The 16531-nt window shown below is 37.0% G+C and overlaps 1 protein-coding gene across 2 annotated transcripts in view; it reads right to left on the reverse strand.

Annotated features, from left to right (window-relative positions):
• The window catches only part of ANTXR2 (ANTXR cell adhesion molecule 2), a 159280-nt gene that overhangs the window by 43888 nt on the left and 98861 nt on the right, over positions 1 to 16531 (reverse strand). The window lies entirely within an intron of this gene.

Genomic DNA, 16531 nt, shown 5'->3' on the forward strand with positions numbered 1-16531 from the left:
TACCACATGATTTCACTCATATGTGGAATTTAGAAAGAAAAACAAAGGAAAAAAGAGACAAACCAAGAAAATAACTCTTAACAAAAGAGAACAAACTGAGGGGAGGTGGTGGGGGCATGGGTGAAATAGATGAAGGGGATTAAGAGTACACTTACTGTGATGAGCACTAAATAATGTACAGAATTGTTGAATCACTATATTTTACATCCAAAACTAATAACACACTGGAATTATAATTTTCTAAGAAATAAATGAGTAACCTACTGATTTATTCATTACCACTACTTATATTTTTTAAGAGAAAAATGTTTCATAATTATTCCTTAGCCTTGGTCCCTGCACAGTATCTGTAGATGCTCAAAAATCAATCCACAAATGACTTTCTGACCCCAATATTTCCAAAACTGTGGTTAAGCAAAATCACTAACGATTTTAGGTTATTTAAATAGTTTACTAGTATTTCCCATTACTATATTGGTCTCTTCAATTTAATTTCACTGGCATAATTTTCTCAATTCAATGTATGAGCCTATAAATTACAACTAAAACACTGAATTTTAAGCTGTGGTGCATTTTCTATATAATTGGCCAATTAAATCTGAAACATAAAGTAGAATTTAATTAGCAAACTTAATTTCCCAATCAAAGAAAGTTAATATCACTTACTATCTACCTGTGTGACTCTGGCAAATTACATGACCTTTCTGAGTCTGTTTCCTTCTATAAAAGAGAGATAAATGTACTTTGCAGTGAGTTACTTTGAAAATTAGAGCAACATACATAAGGTCACTAGTATGCTGGCACATAGCTACTTTTCTATAGATTATACTGGAGTTTGTTATTAATGATGATATCAATAATGATGGTGATGTGTTCTGTCTTCTATACAATTATATTCTCAAACAATTTTTTTAGTTAAGTCTATCTACAAGTTTTGACTTTCCATGCTGGCCATAACAGTTTGGGATCCTAACACTGTTCCAACATCACTATAATTACCTTAGGTATATGTTGCATTAGAGTCTTTCCTGACTTTTTATATTTGCCTGTTTTAAAGTCATAGGGATAGAAGGCACAAGATAGGGAACATAGTCAATGGTATTGAAACAGCATCGTATGGTGGCAGATAGTTACACTTGTAAGAAGAGCATCTCCTTGTTGAATCACTATACTATACACCTGAAACTAATGTAACATTGTGTCTCAACTGTATTTCAATTTTAAAATAAGTAAATAAATTTTTAAAATAAGCAATTAAAAATAATAAATAAATAGGTACAGCCTATGGGAAGTAGTACGGAGATTCCTCCAAAAATTAAGAATTAGAACCACCATATGATCCATCAAAAAAAAAGGATTAGAAGAAGAAAAAGAGAAGCTAAAGGCTGCTGTGCTTCCGTGTCTTGCTTGATCTTTATAATTCCCTTTATTTTGCTGTTTCTATCCATACTGTATTCTTAATGAAATATTTCTGATATACATTTGAAATATTAAAGATCAAAAAATTTGAGATTAAAATAACATTAATCCTGTACTTTTATTTATGAATAATATCTAAAATATATTTTTATTTAACTGATCAAGAGTAAGGTAATTCTACTATAAGAATAAAATCATAATCAAACCATTGTCCTTAAAGGTTTATCTTAAAAGCATTCAAAACCTAGAGATCGCCAAAAGTGTTGTCATCTAGTTAGGGGAAAAGACCACTTAATAAAAGTACTGTTTTTGGTTAATTTAAATCAAAATGGTTGATTTTTTTTTTTTTAGCATTTGTCCACCGATAACTCAAGTTGGAAAATCAATTTCAGAGTGACCCAATAGGAAAAAGGTTCCATGCAGCTATATATATTTAATGACAGAAACATATTAGTACTTCACCACTTATAAGAGCACCAAATAAAAGAAAATCTGTGTTTAAATTACTTTGCAGTTGTGACACAAGGCAGCAAATTGCAACATATCAAAATGACAATGGAGATAATCCAGTATCACACATTAATATCTTCTCTTTTTCTGGAAGAAGAAAAGCAGTAAGAAATTGACTAGTCTTATAAAGACAGAAAACTGGCATAAAATTTAAATATATTGCTCTCTTAAATCTGTATTCTTTCTACTTTCTTCCACGTGCAGTTATTTTTAATTTATTTAAAGCATAATAGCAAAATATCCAGTATGGATTTAGAATCACAGTATTGTTATAGTTTTTTAAACACGTTTCGGAACACTGCGAGGCATATGTGCAATTTTTTAACTCTTAAAGTAACTTTTAAAATGTTTATATGTATTACTATTTTTATCTTAATTCCAGTGAAGTTAACATACAATGTCATACTAGTTTCAAGTTGTTTTTATGTATTATTCAATTATTGATGGGCTTAAAATATGTCTAATAACTACAAAAGTATGAATTAGCTTAAACAGGTTTGTAAAAAATAGACCCACCTTTTTACATACACAATTTTTTTTCATTCATCAGAGTTTATTAAAGCCTACTGTCTGAGAGGCAATGCACAATGTCCTGGGGATACCCCTGTGAACATTACAGGAAAAGTCCTGTCTTCATAGAGCTGGCCTGGTTTGAAATTAGAAAAAAAGACAAGATTGCTAGAATTCAATGGTTATCTTTGTTATCACTTATTTCTCCAAATGAGAAAACTGAGGACCAGAGAGAAGAGGAAATTGGGGCTCGGTTTCAAGTTAATCAATGACAGAATAGAGATCCAAGTCTCCGGACTCTCAATGTAGTAATTTTACCAATATGTCACCAGGGGCTTTAGGACTCCTCCAATCCTGCTTTCTTCTCATAACTTACTGCCCTAATTCCCAAGCTCATGCCCCAACCTCGAACACTACTCTTCCTGGAATCCACAGCTATTTCATCCCTCTTGTGCCTTTGAAAATAAATGCTCTTCCTTCTGGAGCATAGAATTGAACTGGGGGGGAAGCTTCTGTACAAAAAGGGGAGGACTTAGACAATTTCTAAGGTCCTTTATGATGCAAAAGATCCTTATTAACTTTCTGGGCACTTTATTGCCAATTCTAAACATTATTTTTTATTTATAGATGCAGCTTATTAACCTTTTATGGAGTTCATTGCCATTTCTAAATGTGATCTTCTATTTATAGGTGCATGCAAAATTAAATGGGCATTACATATAGAATGAGATAATATGCATGCATTCTGTCTATATTTCCAGTTTACTGATACAGACAGATTCAAAATTATTAATTTCTATACCAGAAGAATCAGATTCAAAATTGAAATTTTATTTTTTTTTCAAAATTGAAATTTTAAAAGTACTTTGCTACCAGTACAATTGTCTTAATTCATTTAGTTATTGACTGAATAGGGAGAAAAAATAAAGCGATGCACTGTAAAATGACAGCATGGCATAATGGAGTGCTCACGCACCAGAAATCAGAACACTTGGGTTTGAATCTAAGTTCTGTTACCTTCCAGCAATATAACCTTGGGAAATTCACTAAATATCTCTGTGTCTCAAATTCTTCATCTGTAATATGGGAATATAGACAGACAGCTGACTCTTGGCACTACAAAGAGTTGAGCATACCTAACAGAACACACCTCAGACACAGTAGGTAGTCAGTGACTGTTAGCTACATTTGAGTTCTAAATCTCTCCCATGAAAGATTTCCTCTTTCCTGAAATTAGACACATAAACACCCCCCGCATGCACATGCATTTGTACACATGAACACACACGCATTTATGTACATTGATATTACAAGCCTGAGCTTATCTATCGATATATTCCTAAGAAGCAAGGAAGAAGACTCCTGAAAAAACAAGAAAAATATCTGAAACCATGGATCTCTTTTTTTGTAACTAATAAACCTAAGTTGATATTCACCCTCTAGCAAAAAAGGGGGGAAAAGGATAGGATTCCTATGGGAAAAAGTGTTACTTGACCACTTGACCATCCACCAGACTTACTATATCAAAATTTTCATGATTCTTTTTTATGGCTCACGATGAAGAGACTACATACAAAGACAAAAAAACACTGATAACAGGTCTAAGCTATACAGGAAAACACAAATTTCTCCACTTTTATCACAAACTTATTTGAGAACCTTTCAAGAGTCTAATTCTAATTTTATTTGATCATGTTACTGGCCAGCTCCAATCCTTTACTGGTTTGTCTATTAACTATAAATTAAAATCTAAACCCTTGACAAATGCAGATTTTTGCTTATATCTCCAATAATTAGTTACTATGTACAAAAATAAACAGGTGAATAAATAAAATGATTTCACTTTCATGTTTTTTCCCTATTCACATTTAAAGCTAATGTAAAATGAAGAAAACATTGCTGCAGAGAATAAAATCCATGTGTCACAGCCAAATCTGTGATTTCAAATGTGTAGACAATATATATCTAAGCTGCATAACTTGCTACTGAAATTTAGTTCATAGTTGTCAAAAGTAAGGTATACATGTAAAAACTAATTTACAGTGTTGCATATTTTCATTTTAGACCTTCTTGTTTTTCATTTTGTCTAAAGTGCATGGAGAACCTAAAATGTAATCCTAAAACCATAACGCTTAAATTTCCAGTCTTATGTGCTTTTAAAGATTTTCTTCTGGAAGAATTACAAGCCATTTTTCTATAGCCAAAATACTCATAATTAATATTTTTTTGTGATTTTTACATTGAAAAATATCACAGAATAATATCATAAGATTTAATAGCGAAGGGAGATTAACCTGACAAACATGAATGGAACAGCTAGAGGGGGACGGAAAAAAAGAGAGATTTTAAGAAGATGGCTTAGTCATTTCAAGGGTCAATTTCATTCCAAATGATTAATGCTGTATTACAGTGAAGTAGGCAACTTTACAAACATATAAATTTGCAGCTTATTATTTCAATAAGCACTTGAATCTCCTATTGCCTACATGTGCTTTCAGAGGAATAATCTTTCTTCCGTTTTTCATTTCTTTCTCCTCTTTTTCCCCTCTTTTCCTCTTTCTGCTCTTGATCGTCCCTCCTTCTATTTTAGCCCATAATCTGACATTTCCTCTTCAGGGAAGTATTTTGTATGCTGGTAACCATGAAAGTAATATTATCCAGATTTACTGCTGATGCTATATCTAGGGATTTTATTTGGATTTATTGTTACTTGTCTATAATTCCTAACTGCCCTACAGTAACTGTCAAAAGGTGAAGGCCTGAATATTAACCCAGGGAAATGTTTGAAAGATGTAAATGAAAATATTTATGTAAGTCTCTCTTTCTCCTTCTCTCTCTCTCTCACCCTTCTCTCCCCGCCGCCAAACCTCTTATCTCATAAGAGAGCATCTGATGCCAAAGCATGAACAGTGTATTAAGGGCTTAACTTCAGTATTAATTACTCAGGTTTAAAACTCTTGGTAATTAATTAAGAATAACAACAGAAGTCATCCCTTTTTCTTCACTGTAACAGGTCTTCCTCTCTCTTCAATTTCTCATTCCTGTGACCATTCCATGCTCATCTCAGGCTGTGAAAACCTTAGGCTCTAAAAGTTTGTTCCTGTTATCTGTTGCCTTTTGTATGAGATTAACGAAGTAGACATTAACAAATTTACAACCAACAGCTCAGACAGCTGCGCTACTTTAAGCAGTTAATGGAAAAGGAACTAATCTAGTTAAGAGCATAGGACTTGTTCATAAATCTGGATTCAGAGGACAGATAAAGCCGTCACACCTCTTCTGGACAGTATGAACTGAATTCAATCACCAGCCCTCTTCTGTTTGCTGAGAAGAGCTAGCATTTCCATAAACTGGACCAAGAAGGCACTCAGGATTAGCATAAACCACATATAGCCCCGCACAGAGATGATTAATTGATATGAACGCATGATTTCACTGGGACAAATACAGATCTCACAAGAATTCCAATCACCGAAAACTCTTCTTGGATCAAATATGAAACAAGATTAAATGTAATTTAGAAAAAAATGAGAACAATGCAATTGCAAGCAACAAACTAATAAACATATCTTGATATAAAGAACTAATAAAAATGGTAAGCCTTTATCTGTTCAGAATTCCACCTAAAAGAAAATGGTGTCATGCTTTTATAACTCAGAAAATGTTTAATAGAGTTAATTGTAACTTAAAAGTTAATTATTATGCAAAAGGATAAATCTTAGCTCCACACAAATAACATTTTTATGTATCAGCATCCTCAGCCATATCTTAATAAGAAATAATTCAAATTTATCAAATTTCAGAACTGTTCTGATGTCTTGATTTTCTTAGTAGCTTAGTCTCAGGGGAAGAATCATGAACCTAAAATCATAAGTCATGATAAAAACTTTCAAAGTGTACAAAATCAAAATGATGTATCTTTTAAGAATCACTAGAGTCCAATGCATATTTTCTTCAATAGCTCATTTTTATCTTTATAATCAATTATGAAACTAAGAGAAACTATAATGCATAAAGATACTGAATGGGGACACCTGGATGGCTCAGCGGTTAAGCTCTGCTTTTGGCTTAGGGCCTGATCTTGGGGAGTTTCAGGATCGAGTCTTGCATCAGGCTTCTCCATCTGCCTGTGAGAGACACACTCTGCCTCTCTCTCTGTCTCTCATGAATAAATAAATAAATCTTTTTTTAAAAGAAAAGACACTGAACCGAATTGTGTGTATATTAATTCAGCATCTTATACGCATTATAGTGAAATATTTTGATTTGTTGGCATAAGATTTCGTACCCAGAATAAGAAAGCTAGTCTCGAACCTGCTCATTGAGTTGTACAAACCATGAAATCAGCTGGGCATTAACTCAGATACACCAGGTGAAGAACAGAGAGACTGACAGAAAAGTCATACAGTAACTACAGCTTGAAAGCCATACATAGAAAACACCATTTAAGTCCAGTTGAACACAGATGATGTGGTGACAACAGGACATCCAAAAGGAAATTCATACAAGCTCTCAGAGACATTTAAGTAAAATTTAGAAGAGAGGATGGGATTGTCTAAAAATTATGTAATTAATGATGATAGCAAAGTAGTTCAAGTCCATATGCTCTCTACAGAGAAGAGTGAGATGTGAAAATAACAAGAGACCAAGGGTTAAACCTTAGGAATCAACCAAAGTTAGCCTGAGGGAGAAGAGAGAGAAATGAACAATGTAGAGAAAGAAATCAGAGAGTAAACACTCAACTCTACAGAGCTTTTATCTGTACACTATACACACACACACACACACACGTGTAAATAATATAAATGTGCTGTTTCGATTCTTTATTGAAATATGTTTTACAGATTTACTTTGTTAGGCAAGTAAGATATGACCTGATATATGACATCTCAGTGTGGATAATTGCAAAACCATATAATCCTGTGTGTGTATAGCCCATTCTCATTAGTGTAGACCTTAATAAAAGTAAATAAATAAAATTTACTGAATTCATAATAAACTCTTTGTTAAGATACCATTACTGTCAGGAAATGGCTCTAAAAGAATTTACTGTTAGAAGGAAACAGCTTGATTTAAGAAAAAACCATTTGAAGTCTCTAATTTTGATTCAAAACAAAAATGTACTTAATACTGGAGAAGATTCTAAAATATAGATATAATAGATATTATTTTTAGTGCACTAACCTCCTGCTAAAAAACATTATGGGAATCCAAAAGTTTAAGAAATCAAATCTATCTTTTTTCCGCATTCTCAAAGTGAAAATAACTCTGATAAATAAGAGGCGTATCAGAGAGTAAAATGGTTTTGAAATGGGAACAAATTAGTAATAACTAACCCAACTTTATTAATTTTTAAAAGCAAAAAGGAGGCACCTGGGTGACTCAGTCAGTTAAGCATGGCCTAAGTCATGATCCCAAGGTCCTGAGATCCAGCCCCACTTCTGGCTCCCTGCTCAGCCAGGAGTCTGCTTCTCCTTCTGCTTCTGACCCTCCCCCAGCTGTGCTCTCTCTCAAATAAAGAAAATCTTTAAAAAAAGAAAAAAAAAACAAGAAATTTCTCATAACCCTTTGAAATAAGAGTTAATTTTTTACTCCAATCATATAATGATAAACAAGTGAATGTCTACTGGTATTCTTAAAAACAATTTCCTGCAAAGCTTGAAAAGTAAATCATTTTTAATTTTATACCTCAAAGTTATGCCGGTTTCAAATTTCTCAAGTGTTAAAGGTTGCAATTTGATTCAGTCCAGAATTAATGGAAAATATAAAGCTTATGTGAAGTAATTTTTAAAAAGGACTTAAGAGATTAAAAATGGATATTACAAAAATCCTAGTGTTTTGTTTTATTTAGAAATAAAAATAAAAGATAATTAGCAAAAAAAAACATTTATTTCTCCTTAAAGTATATATTTATATAATGTATTAATATAAATTCATTTTGAAGAATAAGGAAGCAATAAAAGTTTCCTACTTAAACCAATTTCCTTAACTGAGTTATGAAGCTTTCCTTAAAGGAAATTTATAAATGAGGGTCTGGTAGACATGTAGGCACCATCATAATGTACTTTGTTAAAATAATAAATTGTCTACAAAAATAATGCATGTTTCCCCCTTGGACTGGGTCCTTGGAGCTCTAAATTGAAAACCTAATATATGTTGAATTATATAGATTTTTATAAATTATTAGAAGTTATAAAGTGATGTACTTAAATATATTTAATCCTCTGTAATTAAAATTATGAAAAACTATATAGTACTTGAAACAGTTAAAAAAAAAAGTCAAGTTTTATCTATGCCAACATTTCTGCTCCCAGTTAGATGATTTAACTGATATCCTCAAGATGGTCTACAGATATGCTGTATACTAAGGCTAAGAAAATAATGTGTTTAGGCCTGGACAAACAATATTAACTGTTGATATTTTAAAGTATTGTTTTACTGTGCCAAAACTCACTGATGATGAAAAAAAAGTTTATTTCTAAAACCAGCACACTAATCTGAGAAGAAGGTATCTACACTACTATAATAATTTTTGTCTCTTGAGTGTCAAAAGCTTGTTGGTCAATTTTAACCAAGAAATCTAACCAAGAAAATCTAAACTTAGAAGTTAACACATAAAATATGTACGAGGCCACTACACACAAATTATGCTGGCTTGGGGGGTTAAAATCCAATTTAGTCTCCATATTCTATTTATACTTTCCTTGAAAACGTAAGTCTTTTGGGTAATTTAAATGATTGCCTTTCATATATTCTGTATTTCACTTTAGGGAACTGAACTGAGTCAATACTTTTGCCAGTGAACATCCATAATTAAGAAATGGTTTCCTTTAACCTAAGAAATAGTATCAAAAAAGTACTCTATTTCATGAAATTATGATTCTCCACTGAAATAGGCATTAGTTGATAACATACACACTGACAAAATAAGTTCTTCAGGTATATACACAGATATTTATAGCAACACACACATATTACCCAAACTCAGTGGGACTACAGAAATAATGGCATGCTTCTGTGTTATTCTAGTAAAAATTTATCTTTCAAATATATATAAACCAAAGTGAATTACTTCTACTCATTTAAGCAGGATATTTCAGGTAGTTCAAGGGTGCCCCAAAATATAAAGATAAGAGATAATCAGAATGAACAATACTAGTGATAACACCAAGGGTAGAAAAATCTGATGATAGTCTTTCCCAGTTATGTCACATGATAATTAGTTTAAAGGGCCATATAAAATTTCATATCTTACAAAAATAAAAGGTAAGCAATCACTGGAGCTTTTTTAAAATCTTGATTTTTTTTTTCTCCATTCTTTCATTTAAGAATTCAAAACAGAAAAGGTCTGAAAGTAACAGGGGCATTTTGTGTACCCTAGGACTGAATGACTCAGGCTAAAATAAAAGGTTTTCTCATAGCTTTTAAAACTTATGGCAAAGTCCAGACACAAAATATTAAGACAGAACCTAAAAACAAAGTGTAAGAATGTAGTCATTAGCAGCCTAATTCCCAGCACTGAAAGCATTTAAAATATCAAATCATTTGAGTGAAGGTTTCAAAACACCCACAAGTGGTTCACATTTTGCAAATGTGATGGAGAATTTAAAGGCAGTGTAGCACAAAATCTCTGTCAGGGCAATGGGATTCAGTGGGAAGATAAAGTGGTTTAACAGCACTGAGCACTGGGTGATTTGCAAGCATGATGGACTTCACAGTGACCCTCCGGAGGGTTAGGATCAGTGAAGAAGCCGCCAGTGAAGACAGTGAGGCCAGTTATGTTTTGAGTATGAGAATTCAGATGAAGGACGGGCAGAAAAGTGAACACAGGCTAAAATTAGAAATCTAAGAAGGAGGTGCAGCCTTAATCATTTGACACTGAGGTTATCAGGTATCTCTGGAGCCTTTTTTTTTTTTTTGAAGGTTTTATTTTTATTTATTGGATAGAGAGAGCACAAGCAGGAGGATCAGCAGGCAGAGCCTGGATATGGGTCTCGATCCCAGAACCTTGGGAGGGTAACCTGAGCTGAAGGCAGACGCTTGACTGACTGAACCACCCAGGTGCCCTCTCTCTGGAGCCTTTTAAATGAACCTGTGCTATCTTTGTTCTCAGATATTCTCCCCCATAGACTTTTTTTTTTTTTTTAATCAGAGGACTGACATTGGATTCTGTCAAAATGGACTTCCATTTTTTAAAGCAGCTACCATCAATCATTTCCAAAAAAGTGACAATTATATCTGCACAATTAATAAAAGTCCCCTCAACCTAATAAATTTAGCTTAATTGGAAACTCACGATGCACTTCTGTTGCTTATTTCACCACCGACTGATGAAAACTTGGCCACCATCTAGCATCTGTTGCCCTCTCTCGCTCAAAGGATACCTTTGAGTTTAGCACCTTTGCTTCATCTCCCAGTAACCTTGCAGGTGCTCCCCTTCAAAGGGAGGGAGCCTACATTTTATTAATAATAACAGTTTAGCATACCACAGAATACTATGTTACCACACCCTGGAGCTTTATTTGTCAGACCAGCATCCAAACGGATTCTAATTATGCTCTAGGAGTGCCTGCACAGTTAGGAGCTTCTGCAGTCTTCCCACTGAAAAGTATATACATTCTTGAATTTTTTTTTTTTCTAGCTGAACCTAGGTGAGGGGGTGGGAAAACACCTTAGAAAGTGTTTTCTTGAATATGCAATTCTGGCTTTTCACTTAAAATCTTATTTTTAATATCCAACTCCAAGGCATAAGGCCTTTGTACATAGGAAACTAAAGCTAATGGGATGTCCTAAATTTTACTTTCCTAAAAATCTCCATCCGCCTGAAAATAATCAAATTTCCTTTCACCTCCGTGTAGTAAGCAGCCTCGTGGTCCAAGTATAAAAACAAACAGTGGAGGCCCTTCGTGGGCGCCTCTCTCAGCAGGATTCTTCTATTGCAGCGTGTACACTCCTGTGCGCTTCCTGGTGAGCGAGGGGCTGCGGTCTGAAGGTCAACGTAACCTCCACTAGGGCCAAGCAGCTCCTCGGCGATTTAATCGGTTCGAGGAACAGCTCCAGAACTAGTGCTTCGCTTTCTTCTTTCTTTGCCTTTTTTGCTTCTCCAACTCTCACTTTTCAAACAGGGGGAAAAAAAAGGTGCACGCGTGGTAATGCATGATTTATGAATTACCTTGTTATTGCAAACACAAAACACTGCTTTGAAAACCAAACAAACTCCTGCCGCGGACTCCGGCGTGTTTGATGGAGGCCCTTCAAAGGAGCCCACGGCCTACTGGAGGTTGTTTACGCGGAGGCTTCAATGCGTACCTGCGGTCCCCCGTCACTCCCGGGAAACTGGGCGGCAGATGTTGCAGCGCTAAGCTGTCTCTGAAGTGGCTTTCCGTCCCCGTCTCCCCACCGCCGCGGAGTCAAACTGCATTAGATCTCTTTATTTGCGCCTAAGGCAAGTTTGGGAGCGCAGCTGTGTCCACCCCCACTCCCACCTTTGGTGTGTGAGGCCTGCAGGCAGCGAGCGAGAGCCCAAAACGGTCCTGCCGCTCTCAGCCACCTCCGCCCACCGGCCGGCAGCTCCTCGCCTGCACCCGTCGGGGCTCGAGGAGCTGCGGCCGCCACCAAAGCCGCGCCCGGTGTGTGCGCCGCGTCCGCGGAGCCGGGGATGGAGCGCCCAGGGGAGCGGGAGCATCCTGGGGAGAGGGAGCATCTAGGGGAGCGGGAGCATCCAGGGCAGCGGGAGCATCCAGGGCAGCGGGAGCATCTAGGGGAGCGGGAGCCCAGGGCAGCGGGAGCCCAGGGGAGCGGGAGCATCCAGGGCCGCGGGAGCATCCAGGGCAGCGGGAGCATCTAGGACAGCGGGAGCATCTAGGACAGCGGGAGCATCTAGGACAGCGGGAGCCCAGGGGAGCGGGAGCATCCAGGGGAGCGGGAGCCCAGGGGAGCGGGAGCATCCAGGGCAGCGGGAGCACCCAGGGCAGCGGGAGCATCTAGGGGAGCGGGAGCCCAGGGCAGCGGGAGCCCAGGGCAGCGGGAGCATCCAGGGCCGCGGGAGCATCCAGGGCAGCGGGAGCATCTAGGACAGCGGGAGCATCCAGGGGAGCGGGAGCCCAGGGGAGCGGGAGCATCCAGGGCAGCGGGAGCATCTAGGACAGCGGGAGCCCAGGGGAGCGGGAGCATCCAGGGGAGCGGGAGCCCAGGGGAGCGGGAGCATCCAGGGCAGCGGGAGCGCCCAGGGGAGCGGGAGCATCCAGGGCAGCGGGAGCATCCAGGGCAGCGGGAGCGCCCAGGGGAGCGGGAGCATCCAGGGCACCGGGAGCATCCAGGGCAGCGGGAGCGCCCAGGGGAGCGGGAGCCCAGGGAACCGGGAGCATCCAGGGGAGCGGGAGCATCCCGGGGAGCGGGAGCATCCAGGGGAGCCCAGGGGAGCGGGAGCCCGGGACGGAGCCAGAGCCTCCGCGGGCCGCTTTGATACTTTATGCCTGAACTTCAATTACTGGATCAAGGACTTCAATTCAGCGGTGAATTCTGCTGCCAATGAGCCCGGTGCGGCCTCTGAGCCATAAAAGGAGAGCATTTGGCTGGAAATTCGGCGTGACGGGACTTGCAGACTAAGCGCGCTAGACTCCCGGTCTAGCTCCACGTACGCTGATTTGTTTATTGAACTAAACTCTCAAGAGGCACAATCTGCAGTAAACAATCCATAAATAAATGACAAGATCGTTTTCCAAGGTAGAAAACGTGCCGTTGACTAGGCATTGGTTCTGTTATCTTGGAACCCATTAGCCACAACCGGAAAACAAGTGTTTTATTGTCTCCCCGAGCACACTGTTTTGCCTTTCTTTCTAGGAAAGAGAATGTGACTCCTTTATAATTCACAAATGAGAAAACATTGCTGCTTATTTCCTGAAAATATCAAACATTTCCGACGACTAGAAAATTCTTCCAGAAGCCTTTCCTTAATTTCTACAATGTAGGATTGCTTTATACTACACACGCCTTGCACGCCATCACACAAATACTTCTAAGAAGTATAATCCAAAGTAAACACGCACAAGGTTTTATGAGCACAGGAAAATAAAATTATTTGCAAAACCTTTCACCAGTTTATACGTTGATAAGAAATTTTCTTTTAAAAAGATTGTCCTTGAATAGCCAGTAACATTTTCCCAACGCATTATTTGATTTTGCATATCTGCAAAGACAAACGTTTTCGGGGTAATCAATGAATCTAATCTAAGCGAATACAATACTATTTACCAATTTCCTAATATTTAATGGAAAAAATAGATTTGTGAAATAAAAGTGATAGTTTGGAAGGACAACAATTATCCTATATACTATCTACAGGTATACACACTTATACACCTATACACACACATATATGAAACCCTTCACGAGTAGTCTGAGTCATCTAACTTAGCTTAATTAATTGCTTTCAGGGGAGTAAGGTTGAAGACAGGATTTTACCCTTCCCAGTGCTATGGTATCCAATCACAGATGAATATGGGTATCTAAAACTATCCAAAAAAATTCCAAGCCCAGTTTTCTCATTCAATGATTCCACTCTGGCTTACCTGGAGTATTGAACACAAAGAATAGCCAGGAAAGTGGAAGACACCACACTTGGATATCTCAATCCCCTAAATTTAAAGTTTTGTCTACTCCATGTAATCCTAGAAGACAAACCACGTCTACATACACTGAATTGGTGAAAAGCATACAGTTCAGTCCATTGAATTTTGAGGGCTTAACTAGCCACAGTAAGTAGGAGGTAATGGGGAACCATGGTCTTCTTCTCATGCATAAATAAAGCATTATCTAAGCAAATCATTCCATTTTAATATCATACACCAAATGTACATCAAAGTTAACAGTGCAAAATACCCTGATTCTCTTTCTACGTTTGGGTCCTCATTTTCTCACCACGTAAGTCACTTTCTCAAATGAAAGATATTGTAGGGATCCCTGGGTGGCGCAGCGGTTTAGCGCCTGCCTTTGGCCCGGGGCGCGATCCTGGAGACCCGGGATCGAATCCCACGTCGGGCTCCCGGTGCATGGAGCCTGCTTCTCCCTCTGCCTATGTCTCTGCCTCTCTCTCTCTCTCTCTCTCTGTGTGACTATCATAAATAAATAAAAAACAAAAAAACTTTAAAAAAAAAAAAGAAAGATATTGTAAAGTATCTTGTATCTCTTTTATCTTGTAAAGTCTTTTAAAGTCGATCAGATTCTGTGTTTTATGATTGGTGCAGATTTTTGCGGGACACAAATATCACAGAGTTACACGGTTGGCTTTGTCAACAATATTTACTGTGCTCATGAGGATAAGAATAGAGCCCTTGAAATGGTAAACTGAGATTGTACCATTGGGTGAGTTTCTAGCTTTACCATACTAAATGTCAATTAGCTGGATTGTCAGCCTATGGGGAAAGCTTTCACGGAGTGCCACACTGAAGCTTTCACAGTGGGTTTGAAATAAGTAACAAAAACTTGCAGGTGACAAAACGTTGGAAGCAATAAAGGTATATTCAAGAATAAGTATTATGAAAAAGACTAAATCATACTGTGTCAGATACACATACAATCATAATATGTATTTGATAGAGCATATATAGGTATACGGTAGAGAAACTGGAGACTTAGTCATACACAGTAAAGAGCTACTATCTTTTATCTACATCTTTGAAATACAAATCTTTGAAAACTCTAACTTTTGTGCTGAGTTTATCACCGAAATTCATTTGCAAGCCAAACCTGACTTGAACTTGAGATTATTAATAGTCTATGTCTACTTGCAGTAACTAATATTTATCACAAAAATGTCTAAATAATGTAACCCAAGGTGCTGTTTCACATAAATATATGATATATGGACTATATCAGTTTCCTAAAATCTGAAAAATTCTGAATTTTCTAACTTAAGAGTTAGAATAAAATCCTTTGGGCCTATAACATACAAAAATGTGTCCAAATTACCAGAACAAAGGAAATCTTTGTTTAGAATCTAACAAAGTGCTTGGCATATGTTAGACACTAGTTAAAAGAATATATCCAGTATGGGCAAGAGTGCTAGAACTACTATCTGCTTTTGCCAGCTAATACATCTTTAGTGCTAGCACAATCCTCCACACATTTAAAGGTGAAAATTATTGAACAAATGAACTAATGTCTAATCTGGGGGAGAGAAAATCAGGGTGATACACAAAAACACTTTGAAAATACAAACAGTGAAAGCCTAGCACAAAAAGAGTAAATAGAGTTGCTGTATGGCGTCCCAGAAGCAGAACTCCAGATTATGTGTGATTTAAACAGAGGCACAAATTCCAATAAACCTAAGAACTTTCCATTAACCACAGTGGTCTGGTAATGAAAGAGGCTGGTTATCTCTGCCTATGGTCCAAGCAAAGGTTAAAAGGTCTGTGGAGAATTCACAAACTGGATTTCCTAAATGGTTGAATTCAGATATTTTCAAAGTGACCTTCATTTCATAGAAGTAAAATTTTAAAGATTTACATGTTTTTGTATGTGAAGCACCATGCTAAAATATATAACACTAAGCATAACTTAGTTTGGCACTATAGAATAAATACTAATTTCATCAATCATTTCATACTTAAAAATAATAGTCTGTCAAACCTGAATGAACTGAAAATCCTCTGAGGTTGAGGTAAATAAAGTTCACTCACTTCAGAATTGGTGATCACGATGATGATCATGTTGACACACAATGAAACGGTTCTATTATTACTACTAATAGTGATGTGTCTGAACTATAGTGATGAAAATGTTTTCGATTTTTTTACATTGATATTATAGAAAATAGTGCTAATATATTAAAGAAATTATAATGCTAGAGTAATTCTAGCCAAATTTCCATAAACAAAAAAAAAAAAACTCAAATAAGCTTCCTTGGTAGGGAAAATGTATACACATATATGTGTGTATGTATGTATTTTTACAATGTGAGTATGTTCTAGAAATCACAGATTTCTATATTGCTTTACAGTCCCTTATCCACAAGTGATACGTTCCACGACCCCCAGTAGATTGCGTGAAACCACAGATAGTACCAAATCATAAAAATCCTGTGTTTTTCCCT

Source organism: Canis aureus, chromosome 33, assembly GCF_053574225.1.
Source record: "Canis aureus isolate CA01 chromosome 33, VMU_Caureus_v.1.0, whole genome shotgun sequence".
NCBI lineage: Eukaryota > Metazoa > Chordata > Mammalia > Carnivora > Canidae > Canis > Canis aureus.